The sequence below is a fragment of the Cucumis melo genome, chromosome 6 (assembly GCF_025177605.1).
Source record: "Cucumis melo cultivar AY chromosome 6, USDA_Cmelo_AY_1.0, whole genome shotgun sequence".
Taxonomy (NCBI): Eukaryota; Viridiplantae; Streptophyta; class Magnoliopsida; order Cucurbitales; family Cucurbitaceae; genus Cucumis; species Cucumis melo.
Window position 1 is genome coordinate 664,878 of NC_066862.1, and position 11,656 is coordinate 676,533.

The 11,656-nt window shown below is 30.5% G+C and overlaps 1 long non-coding RNA gene and 1 other non-coding gene across 2 annotated transcripts; both read right to left on the minus strand.

Annotated features, from left to right (window-relative positions):
* Window positions 1–6,764: 6,764 nt before the first annotated feature.
* Window positions 6,765–9,460, minus strand: LOC127149824 (uncharacterized). Its single transcript, XR_007821532.1, has 2 exons — window positions 8,778–9,460; window positions 6,765–7,276 (listed from the first exon to the last, which is right to left on the minus strand). It is a non-coding gene; the product is annotated as an uncharacterized LOC127149824 (long non-coding RNA).
* Window positions 8,818–8,917, minus strand: MIR166F (microRNA MIR166f). Its single transcript, NR_120727.1, has one exon. It is a non-coding gene; the product is annotated as a microRNA MIR166f (primary transcript).
* Window positions 9,461–11,656: the final 2,196 nt, after the last annotated feature.

Below are 11,656 nucleotides of genomic sequence, written 5' to 3' on the forward strand. Positions count from 1 at the left end.
TGGTTCATCGATTCATTCATATATTGTTTCGTATATAGATGTTCCATATTTTGATTAATTATAATTTTCTTTCTAAACTATGATTGGTTCTCGCATTTTTGAATTTATTAGTTAAATATCAAAAGTTAATTAAGTTTTTATCGATTCATTTACAAATTTTATAATTTAGACATTTTCAAATATAACAAAATAAATTATCATATTTATAGAATATAACAAAATCTCAAACCTATCAAATGGTAAAAACTAATAAATTTTTGGTATGATAAAATAATGTCTACCAGCTGTTCTATTAGTATCTAGTAGTGACATGGATAAAAGTAATAAAAGTCGATCTACAAGTCTTTATAATTGATAAAAACTAAAATTTTGTTATATTTTGTAAATATTTTTAATAATTTTGTCACTCAAAATAATTTTTTATTATTATTAAAAAAATGAAAAATAGTAAATGAAAAGGAAAGAATATGTTGATATAAACAATCATAATCTTGTAGAAGAACAAATTGTGGCTGGTAAAAAACTTGAGTAGATTTTTTAAGATATTCTTCTATTTAAAAAAAAAAAAAAAAAGGAATTTAAAGATTTTTTTCTTTTTCTTTTTTCTTTTCTAAAAAAGAAATGCATTATTTAAAAAATAAAGGAGGAAGTTAGTTCATATTGTGATGGTTGAGATGGCAGCCAGGTGGGCGACTCCAAATGGAAAATGAATCTTTCTGTCCATTCACCTGAGCTGACGTGTCCTATCTATCTGTCAATTTCTATAATATATAAAATAAATGTATATTGAAAACGATACAAAATCATTCTCAATCAAAATCTTACACTTAGCACCTTCTTCAGTCAACACTACATGCAATATCTTTTGAATTTTGCATTCGTTTTCTAAAAACTTCCATACAGATTTAAATCACCAATATGCTACAACCATTCTTATAATTTCATTTATTTATTTTCGACTAAGTTATTGCTGTGGCTAAAAATTAACTAAATAGCATCATCTTCCATTTAGAAATTGACATCAGAGTCCAAAATAGTATCTCGAATCGAAATATGATTGAAAAGAAATGTGAGTTCAAATTTACACGTCTGAACTAATTAACCGATAGAATGATACTCCAAATCGATTGTGTTCGAAGGTAAGCTGATTTGGCTTATTTTAAACCTCATATAATATATATCAGTGATTTGAAATAGTAAATTTATTATCTACCAACAAACTTTCAAATTCACGTTCTTTTTTTTAAACATATTTATAGACGTGTCGTGATAAAGATAAAACTGAAACTTTTTTTTTATTAATTTAAAGTTGAAATTTGGCATAAACTAAACCACAGTAATTTATTAAGAATAATTTGAATGAAAATTGGGAGGAGAAAAGGCAATTACTTACATAGGGAGATAAGGCATAAGAAGGTATATCTTTTGCAATTTAATAATGATACGCATTTTTTTTATATTTAATATTTTGAATAATGAACAACCGCGGAATAATAAACTTTTTATTTAACAAAAAGAAATTTATTCCATCGGAATATGGTACCAACCAACACATTGCAAGTTCGCAACGTAACCTTTTTCCAAATTTTATTAAGAATTCTCCCTTTTTTTTTAGTATAAATCGGAAGATTTAAACCCGAAACCTTACATACATATAAATATATCAATAGAATTAAATTCAAAATTAGAATAGTATTTAATTTTTTAGTAAATTTATTAACACCTCTTCCATCCTCAAATTTCTTGCTTTTTTTACAAGGTATTTTTAGGTTTAATAATATATAATGAACCAAAATATATGTGTCTACCTTCTATCAATATTTATTAATGTTGAATATCTATCATCAATAGAATATATTTTAAACATATATTTTTTTCAGTTTTTTTATTTACCATATCTTTTTTTCTTTATCTAATTTGTATCAATATTTTTAAAAAACAAGCCAAATTTGGAATTTTAAAAAGAGAAATTGTATTGAATGATAAATTTCTTTTTTTTTTAGAAAAAAGCAGCCTATACACATTTTTTTTTTTTGCATATTGCAAATGCAAAATATGTCAAATATGATAACTAATTAAATATATTAGACAATTATCAAAGATATCATAGGACTATCTCTACGGGGTCCTAATATCATACATCTTTTACTACTTTTGCAAAAACTTATTTTCATTTTAAAAGTTTAAAAACGATATAAAATTGAGATGAAATATGTTTAATATTAAAAAATAAAAAACGAAAAACGAAATAGACAATAATTTTCGAATATATCTAAAACAATTCGATACACATATACAAATAAACCGTGACGACATTATTTACAAATTATAATCGGAAGAAGAAAGGTTAATTAGTTAATAAATAGTCGATTAGAATATAATTCAATAGTTAAAAGGTACCCAGATTGTTTGCAAAAATTAAGAAACCACACACTGTTGTGTATGAAATTAAAAGCAACGTATTTATTAAGATTAGAAAGGGAAAAAGAAAAAGGTGAATTTGTTTTGAAAGAAAGGCTTTGGGGCATCACACCGGATCCTCTTTCCAGAATGATTTCTCAACTTCATTTACACATACACAAGGCTCACGGTTGTTGCCTACAAAAAAGCTTGGAATATATTCATTCTATCAACTTATTAAAGTTTTATATTCTATATTTAGTTATTTTTGCAATATTATTTTCCTATAAAACAGGATTTCAACACAAATCAAACATTAGTTGAGTCCAAATATCAATGTTTGTTCTCAAATTATGATAAGAAAAAGAGTAAAAGCTTGACTATTTTTCAAGATGTAGATAATAAAAAACATGAACAAAAATTGAAGTAAATATGACAAAAATTGAGGGAAAAAGGTGAATTTGTTTATAGATTGAAGTTTTGTTAGGATTACAGAGTGCAATATTCCCAAAAAAGACCTAAAATAAAGAGAGAAATATACATAATTTTATTGTTGTGTAGGTTGATGATGATCAGAAGGAAACCCGAAAGCAACCGAGGTGGTGGCTGTGGTGGTGGTGGTGGTGGTTGTGACGGCGGTGGAATGAATTTTCACGGTCGATCATTCCTTGCACGTGCCGAAACTCTTCCACGTGGCAAGGAATAGCGATGGTCCCCTTCTGATCGAATCCGTACTCTTCCTCTGCCTCTTTCAGTAATTGCATGAACCGCGGGTGATTGAAGTACATCACCGGCACCACAAATCTCTGCTGCTCTTCCCCTTTCTGCCCCACTTTCACCGCCAAACACCCCTTCGGTACGGCGGCGCCGGACTGCCGTCGTCTCTCTCCGCCGCCCATTTCTACGGCTCGAGATAAAATAGAAAATATATATATATATATATATATATATATATGTACGTGTGATTTAAAGGATGTGAGAATTGAAACGAGAGAGATTGGGATTTGGAAGGGGAATTTGAAGTTTAATTCAGAGATGGGGAAAAGGCCATGGATCTGATGGAGTAATAGGAGGAAGTGTGAGAGAGTAAAACGACGTCGGATTGGGAGAGTAATTGGGAATAGCCATGGCTGTGTTGGTTTTTAGTTAAGGTTAGATTTATTGAGAGAGAAGGGGGAAATTAGGGTTTGGTTATATAGGAATTTGGGAGTCAATTAAAAACCATACAAAGTGGAAGTGGGTCTCCCTCTTTGTCTATGCCTTCCCATCAAAAAGCATCCACTTCTTTCATTTCATTATAGATACTCTTCCCTTTCCTTTTCTCCTTTTTCCAATTAATTTATTTCTTTACACCAAATTCTCATTTTAATCGAATTAAACTATAAATTTCTCATTTTTGGTATCCTTTATATCCTTCATATAACTTTATACTCTCCCAATATTTAGGGCCTATTTAGTTTAACAATGCATCCCTTAAATTTTGAAAACACAATATTCTAAATTTAAATCTAATTTATGAACCTAGAAAATACAATTTTGAAATATATTGCGAGTGGGTGTGAAAATTCAATAATTACGTGTGATAAAATTGAAAGTTCATAAAATATTAAATTTGATTTTCGTTATTTTATTTTATCGATAAATGGAGTAATTAAAGAGAGTGAAAAAGTTGATGTTACTTATTGCATATATTAAATACGTTTAAAATGATGGTCAACAAAGTTGTGATTTTGGGGGGGGGGGGGGGGGGAATAATAACCCTATTTGTTTCACAAATCTATACGGTCAAACAGGTTAAAAGAAAATAAGAAATTATAATTTATAAAACTGTTCAAACATGTTCTTAGAAGGAAAAAAAAAAGAACTATTTATTATGAAAAGAATATATATATATATATATATATAGCGAAAAAAATGAAAGTTAATTGAATAAAAGGGAAGTTTAAAAAGAGAAAAAGAAAGGGAAGAAAAGGGGAGAATATTTAAAAATGAATTAAGGTGCGTGAATTAAGGGGAGTAATTATTCCTTCAATTAACCAATTGAGTGCAATCTAAAACAAGCGGTTAATAAGGGTGATTAAGAAATGAGAAGACACGTGCAAAGAGAGCGCCCGTGTGGAAGGAAGGAGAACACGTGGATATGCGGTAGGACCCAGAGAAAGGGAAGTGCCGACATGGGAGTGAGGTGTCGTTGGATGAAGGGAAGAGGAGAACGACAAGTCGACAGGAGAAAAGCGGAGGAAGAGGGGTGGTCTTACATTTTGTTTTTAACACAATAATGAATCCTCAAACCCTTCCCTCCTTCTATATACCCATTCAATTGCTTCCCCCAATTAATTCATTTACCTTCTTTTTTTCTTTTCCCCAATATATTAAATTACAAAATAAATAATAATAATAATAATAATAAAGAAAATGGTAATAGGGATTATTTTCCTTAAAATTAAGGGGAAAAAAACAACATTTAAGAGGACATGGATCAATAAAATGAAAAAAAAGAAACTCAAATTAAAGGACGAAATTAAACCCATAATAAATAGCGATCATGTCCTTTATCGTACCAATGGAGACGTTGTGTTTGACTTAGGAAATAGGAAATGTATGGATTGAGTTAATTCAATTTAATATGATAACCAAAATTTAAGTCAATCATTTAATTCACTTTTCAAGCAATAGAAAGGTCAATGAGATTAATTAGGGTCAAATTTAATTATTAGTTACTATATGTGGATAGTAAATAATGCCAATTTTTTTCATAGGGGTGAAAAATCAACTAAAACAATAATCATTGTCTTGTTAATTGAGCTACACTTAAATGGAAATAAGATATCAATGGAAAGAACGTTAATTAATGTTAGCACATCAAACTTAGCTTTATTGAATCTAAAATTTTAAGAACTTGCGATGTAGAATGAGAAACGAAGCATACCGAAGGATTCTTTTGGAATTAATATATAACAATAATAAAGATGATTTAATTATCAAAAAGCTAAACTCCCTAGTAGTGTTGTCAAATATATTTGTTATATTTAATTTGTATTGGAAGGCATGATTAGATACGTTAAAGAAGCATTTATTAAAGATGCAAAGTGAGATTAGAATAAGAGGAAAAGAAAGTAAGAAGCGGAAAGAACCACACAAAGTGGGAGGGATTGACTTCAACATATACCTTTGCCATTATAACAAATACAATAAATATTATATGCAATGGCCATTATGTGTGTGTGTGTGTGTGTGTGTGTGTGTGTGTGTGTATTAAGTTTAAATTATATAAAATATCTTCTATCTTTTCCTTTTGTTTAGGAAAACACAACCCAAAATGGGAAGTAATACGAAGTTGGGACAAAAGAGAGGTCATTAATACCCAAACAATTAGAACAAAGAGTGAATGCTTTAGCATAGATAACACACCAAAGGGAAAGATAGAGAAGGAGAGAGAGACTCCATCTTCTTCACAACGCACTCCGTATCAGACTCCCACAAATATTTTCATCTTTTCATATTTTGTAAGTTTTATAAATAGTGGTTATTAATTCTACAATATAACAAAATTGAATACAAATACTCTTCTAACTCTTGTTTTACAACAACACTATAATTTATATTAAACCACTAATTTCCCACTTTAATATCCATTTTAAAAAACGGCAAAATAATTTTTGTTGATAGTGTTAGTGTTATCTTCGTTTTTCAAAAAGAATGAAGGATGGGCTTTGTGAGTGCGAGTCGGGACCATTTTGGGCTAATCATGAGATTCCTATTGGGCCGGCTCAACTAGCCAGAGTTTCACTCAGATAATTGGGCCACCTAAAGGTCCAGTCTATATAACTCATCCCCACATTTTTCTTAAACAAATAATTTAAGTGTTGATTTTCTTTTTCTTTTTCTTTTTCTTTTTGGTGAAATTTATTTAGGATTTTGAAAACATTACACTTCAAAACAAAGAAAAATTCCAGCACAAAAGGATAGTTTCTTAAAGTAGAACCCTAAACACAAACATTTATCCAATGAGCTTTAAATGATCATCAAAATCTTATTTTTTTATCTGCATAATTTGTAAAAACTACAAAAACATAGAGGGTTCGTGATAGGTTAAAATTAATTTTTAAAAACTTCGTATATACATTCGAGACATATTAGAAAAAGAGATGCATTGGATAATTTAAAAAAAAAACAAAAAGTTATTTGACATAAAATTAGGGAATGAACTATCGATAATAAACCATATTTTAAGCACTCATGGTTACAAGAAATGTATGAAACTACTTTCTTTAATTTCAAAAGCACTCTAAAAAGTTGAAAAGAAAATTTTGTTTAGTCAATATATATATATATATATGTAAATATATATAATGAAGCAAGAGTTAAATAAATAAATTTGTGTTGAGTTTATTGGATTCACAAAATTGGAAAGACAGTGGTAGCCCTCCTCAAATGGGGCAAACTGCAAACTTTTTGTTGGAGAAGGCAACCTATAGGCACATAGTCTTACACTTCAAAATTTGACTTTTTACCTTTTCAATGAACAATCTCACAATTTTCAATATCCAAACACTGCTAAAAAACAAACACAACACAATCACATTCCAAAGTCAATAACAAACGTCTGTCTCTTACCACTAATATTAGTACAACCTAAAAATTAAATTAAACTACCAAAAAAAAGAAAAAAATCCAACCTTTAAATAATTAACTAAAAGCCCCCATATTCAAATTTCAAACTATGTTCCTTTTTCAAGGCTTCATGTTCATAATACATAGATTCCAACCACAGATCAATGCTAAAAATCAAATCTTTACGAAGACTTACCACCCGGGGCATCATCATTGTCATCGTTGTCGTCGAAAGCTAGCTCATTTGATAACATGAAAATTCCTTCGGAGATTAATATGATCATCAAGGAGACAAAGGCAAGAAAGTTTAAAGCTCGTCATCATCATTTGACAAGTCAAGTCTTTACCTTTTTTTTTTTTTCAAATAAAGAAACACATATAAACTTAGCAAACCTTATAATTTTTGGATCATCGATGTGGCTCGCACTTAATAATGCATGATTTGTGGGTTAATCATTTTGTTCGATTCATTTCTTTTTTTGAAATAAAAGAAAAGGCAAAGGGCTGTAAACGTGTGGGGATCAAAAAATGCCATAAAAGGTTCGATTATATTCTAAATAATAAGAGGTCAAAAAGAAGCAGTTTTACTTCTTTAATCAGACAGCATTTTCTTTTTTACTCTCCTTTACAACACTTCACTTTAAAAGGAACAAGCCTTGAATCAACAGAAACCTTTCTTGTTCAGTAAAATTTTGAAAAAGAACAAGAATACACACACACACACACATATGTACATGTTCTTGCTTTCTTTACATAACTTCTTAAAATCCGAAAAAGAAATGTATAATAATATATAAATAAATCAATAAATAAAAGTTTAGTATTTGAGGAGCTTGGGTTAAATTTTAAAAGTTAAAAATACATTTGTGGGTTCTCTTTTCCTCTCTAGCTATATCTCTAGATTCAAAAAAGATGATAAATTGAGCATAGATGATATAATCAAATCTAAACACGTAAAATATAATTAAGTGTCAAGAAATCATAATTAATCCAAGTTTCAATTAATTTGTCAAATGGGTTTCTTTTTTCCCTTACAAAAAATGCAAAATATTTACCAAAAGATAAGTAAATCAATAGATAACAGAGTTAAGAAATTGCACAAATATTTCCTGTGACAGAGAATGTGAAATTCATAATTAAGGATTGAAGCAATTAAAATGCAAATGTAAGAGAGAATGTTTGCATTAGTAGTGAAAACCCCAAATGGGAAACATAGATATTAGTTAAATAAGAGAGTTAAAAAAAGGATCTTTTTAATTTTTTTTTTTTAAAAAAAGGTTGAGGCTAAGCATTGAATTAGAGTAGAAGAAGATGATGAAGGAAGAGAAAATAGAGAAAGAGAGGGAAAAAGGAGAGAGAAATAATAATGTGTTTGGAGGAGAAATTTGAAGAGAAGAGGAGGAGAGATCTGAGAAAAATGGCAGAAAGAGACAGATGAGATACTGAAAGCCATCATGAGAAAAATCTGTGTAATGATTATACAGAGAAAAAGGGTCTACTACAAACACTGACAACAAAAACACCATCATCATAGCTTAATTACAAACCCAACAACAACCAACCAACCATCCCAAAAAAAAGAAAAAAAGAAAGAAAAAGAAACACAAGAACACACACACAACAGTCAAATAACTCCATCATTATAGCTATAAAGAAAATCTCCACACAACATATGTCATAACTAACTATTAACTGATATAAAAATCGAAACTTGATGATTTAATTAAATGAAAAACCACAGCCAAAGAAGAGAAAAATCAAACCTTTCTGTGTGTGTTTTTGAATGGGGGAAACTAAGGAGGAGGCAATTGGGGGGAATGAAGCCTGGTCCGACGACACTAATGAATTCAAGAAGTGGATGAAAAAGAACAAGTGTCCTCGAGCCAGACAACATTCCCCTCAAAAGAAAATATAAGAGAGACAAAAGAAAAAAAAAAAGCTTCCATTTTTCTTCAGATCTTCAAATCAACTCCAGAAGAAAACCCTAAAAACCCTAAAACAATGTTTGGCTTTTGGGTCATTTCCTTATCTTCTATCCCCCCCTAGAGTTTCGCCTTTCTTCAAGGGGGATGAGAAAGAGATAGGAGAAAAAAAAAAAGAAATGATAATTAAGAAAGTGAGAAAGGGTTGTGTGTTTGGAAGGGTTATAAGAAGAGGGGAAAATGAAAAGAAGTGAAAAAGGTAAGGGATGTAAAAGACAAAAACATCGGGGGTGGACTTAGACCCCACCACCTGCCTCTCACTTTTCACTTCTAGACATGACCACGATTCCATGCATCTCTCTCTCTCTCTCTCTCTCTTCCTCCCTTAAACACCTCCTCTTAAATCTATATCCAACGATTATTATAAAATAAACATGTTTCATACATGAATTGGACCAATCAAATTGAAATCAAGTCAATGTAAGGGAAGGTCTTATCTAATGTACTTAAAACCTGCATATCGTAAGATCTTACACTGTTGTAGCGATATTTTACGTACATTTTGATTTTTGGTCAAAAGAAAAATTAGGTTTACGTACATTAAATGCGAAGTGTTGTTTCTCGTGTTTTATTGTTTTGGGTCATGAAACTAGTGTTCAACATATATAATCAACTAAGTGTCTAGAAAGTGACAATAAATTAGGTTCGTAGTGATTTGTATTTTGAGCGTTGTTAATTGATGCATGAATTTGACCAAGGCAAGTTGAAGTTTGGTCGATATAATTAAAGTGGAATCCCATCCAATGTATTTGAAATACTTGAAAAGATCTTGCATTAGTGTATTGATATGTACTTAAACTAGCATTTAATAAGGGTGGGATTGTGTTCTTCTTGCATTTTTAACTTAGTGTTTGGGTTTCGATAGTCTATTATTAGGTTTAAGCAATCAACTAACTATAAGTACTATTGAAATGATCTATCACCAAGTCACTAGACATTTTCCTCTTTTAAGGCAAGTTCGGGATGCATTTTTCGAGTTGATTTGTGGCCAACTTGATAATTCTTGTCCCTAATAGACATGTGAGCCAAATGCCAACAAATGGGCATTTGAAGGTGGTTGTATGAAAAGTGTTGTATAGTAAGATATTGAGAGTTGATAAAGATCTAATTAAACTGATGGGTACATGAAATTGAACATGATAACATTGAAGGATGGAAGTGAAAGATGTAAGGATTGTGAGCAATAGAGACCGTTGGATGGATGGGATAATGTTGATGATATGGAAATGATGAAAGGATTGAAAGCAAGAGAGAGAGAGAGAGAAATATAGAATGAATTAATGTATTGAGAAAAGGAATCAAAAAGTAAAGAGGTTTTGAGAAGTCAGAGGGGAGTGGTTGAGTTTTATTGAGCTGCCCCCATAATCCAATTCCCATTTAATATTTTTGTCCACTTTTTTATTTTTTCCTTTTTTTTTTTCTTTTTTGGTTATCAATCTCATTCAATTTTTTTTTTCAATTCCCCATTTGAGTTTCTAAAATTTTAATTTTTTAAAACCAAATAATTAATTAAACAAAACTAACTTTTCTTGGGTTGGAAATGTGTATGAAAATGAGGGACCCTCGTTTGCCGTGTTAGTGTTTAACTTTTTAGACAGTGCGAGGAATTCGAGGAGATGACCCACAAAATGCCCTTCACCTCCTCACAAACACCCATACCCACACCCACCACACACACACACACACACAACACCATTTTCTACTATTAACCCTAATTTATTTTCTCCCCCACCATTAACATTTCACATTGGGTTCTCCAATCTCTCTCGTCTGCATTTCACATTTAACCTCTCTACACCCCATTCTCCTTGGTCTACTCTTTCTTTTTCTTTTAAGTATTTGAACCAGACATGCATGTAAGATTCTTATATTATATTATTCAACACAAATACTGAACAAAGACAATACCAAAATTCACTGATTACATACTCAAACTCTCTCTTTCTTCCTTTTTGAAAGTGTCAAAACTGGGTTTCTCTATCTTACTTTTCAAAATGTAAACTTAGTTAAAATGGTAAAGATGAGAGAGAGAGAGAATGATAGGTCAAAAGGGGGGAGAGAGAGAGAGAGGGTCTACACTCTCAGCTTTCCCACCACTGTCTCATTCAAACTTTGCCAAAACTGACACACTTTCAACCCTTTTCCCTAATTCATCTTCATCTCTTACAATAATTACAATTACACACATCACAAATATTTTTACATTTTTTATTCACACCCCACAGTTACTTCATTTGATTAAGATACAACAATGTAATATCTAAACATTAAGTATCTTTTTTCTTCTTTCTTTTTCAACAACGTATCAGGTATTACAATTGAAAGTTTAAACATTTGTAGAAGAAACATGGAGAAAAAGGGAAGATTTTGATGAGATGATGATGAAGAGAGAGAGAGACAGAGAGAAAAAAAAGAAAGAAATTGAATTATTAAATTAATAAATGAAGAAAGGCAAAGGCAAAGGCAAAGGCAAAGGCAAAGGCAAAGAGAGGGTGTGTGGCTATTGGGTTTGTTTTGTTTGATGGGTTGACAGAGACAAGGCATGGCCTCAAATCAAACACCCAAAAGTGGGTTTTGGTTTTAGAATTCAAAAGTGTTTTTTTTTTTCCTTCAAATAATAATAAAAAAAAGTCTTTTGAATTTGTATTTTTCTCCTTATC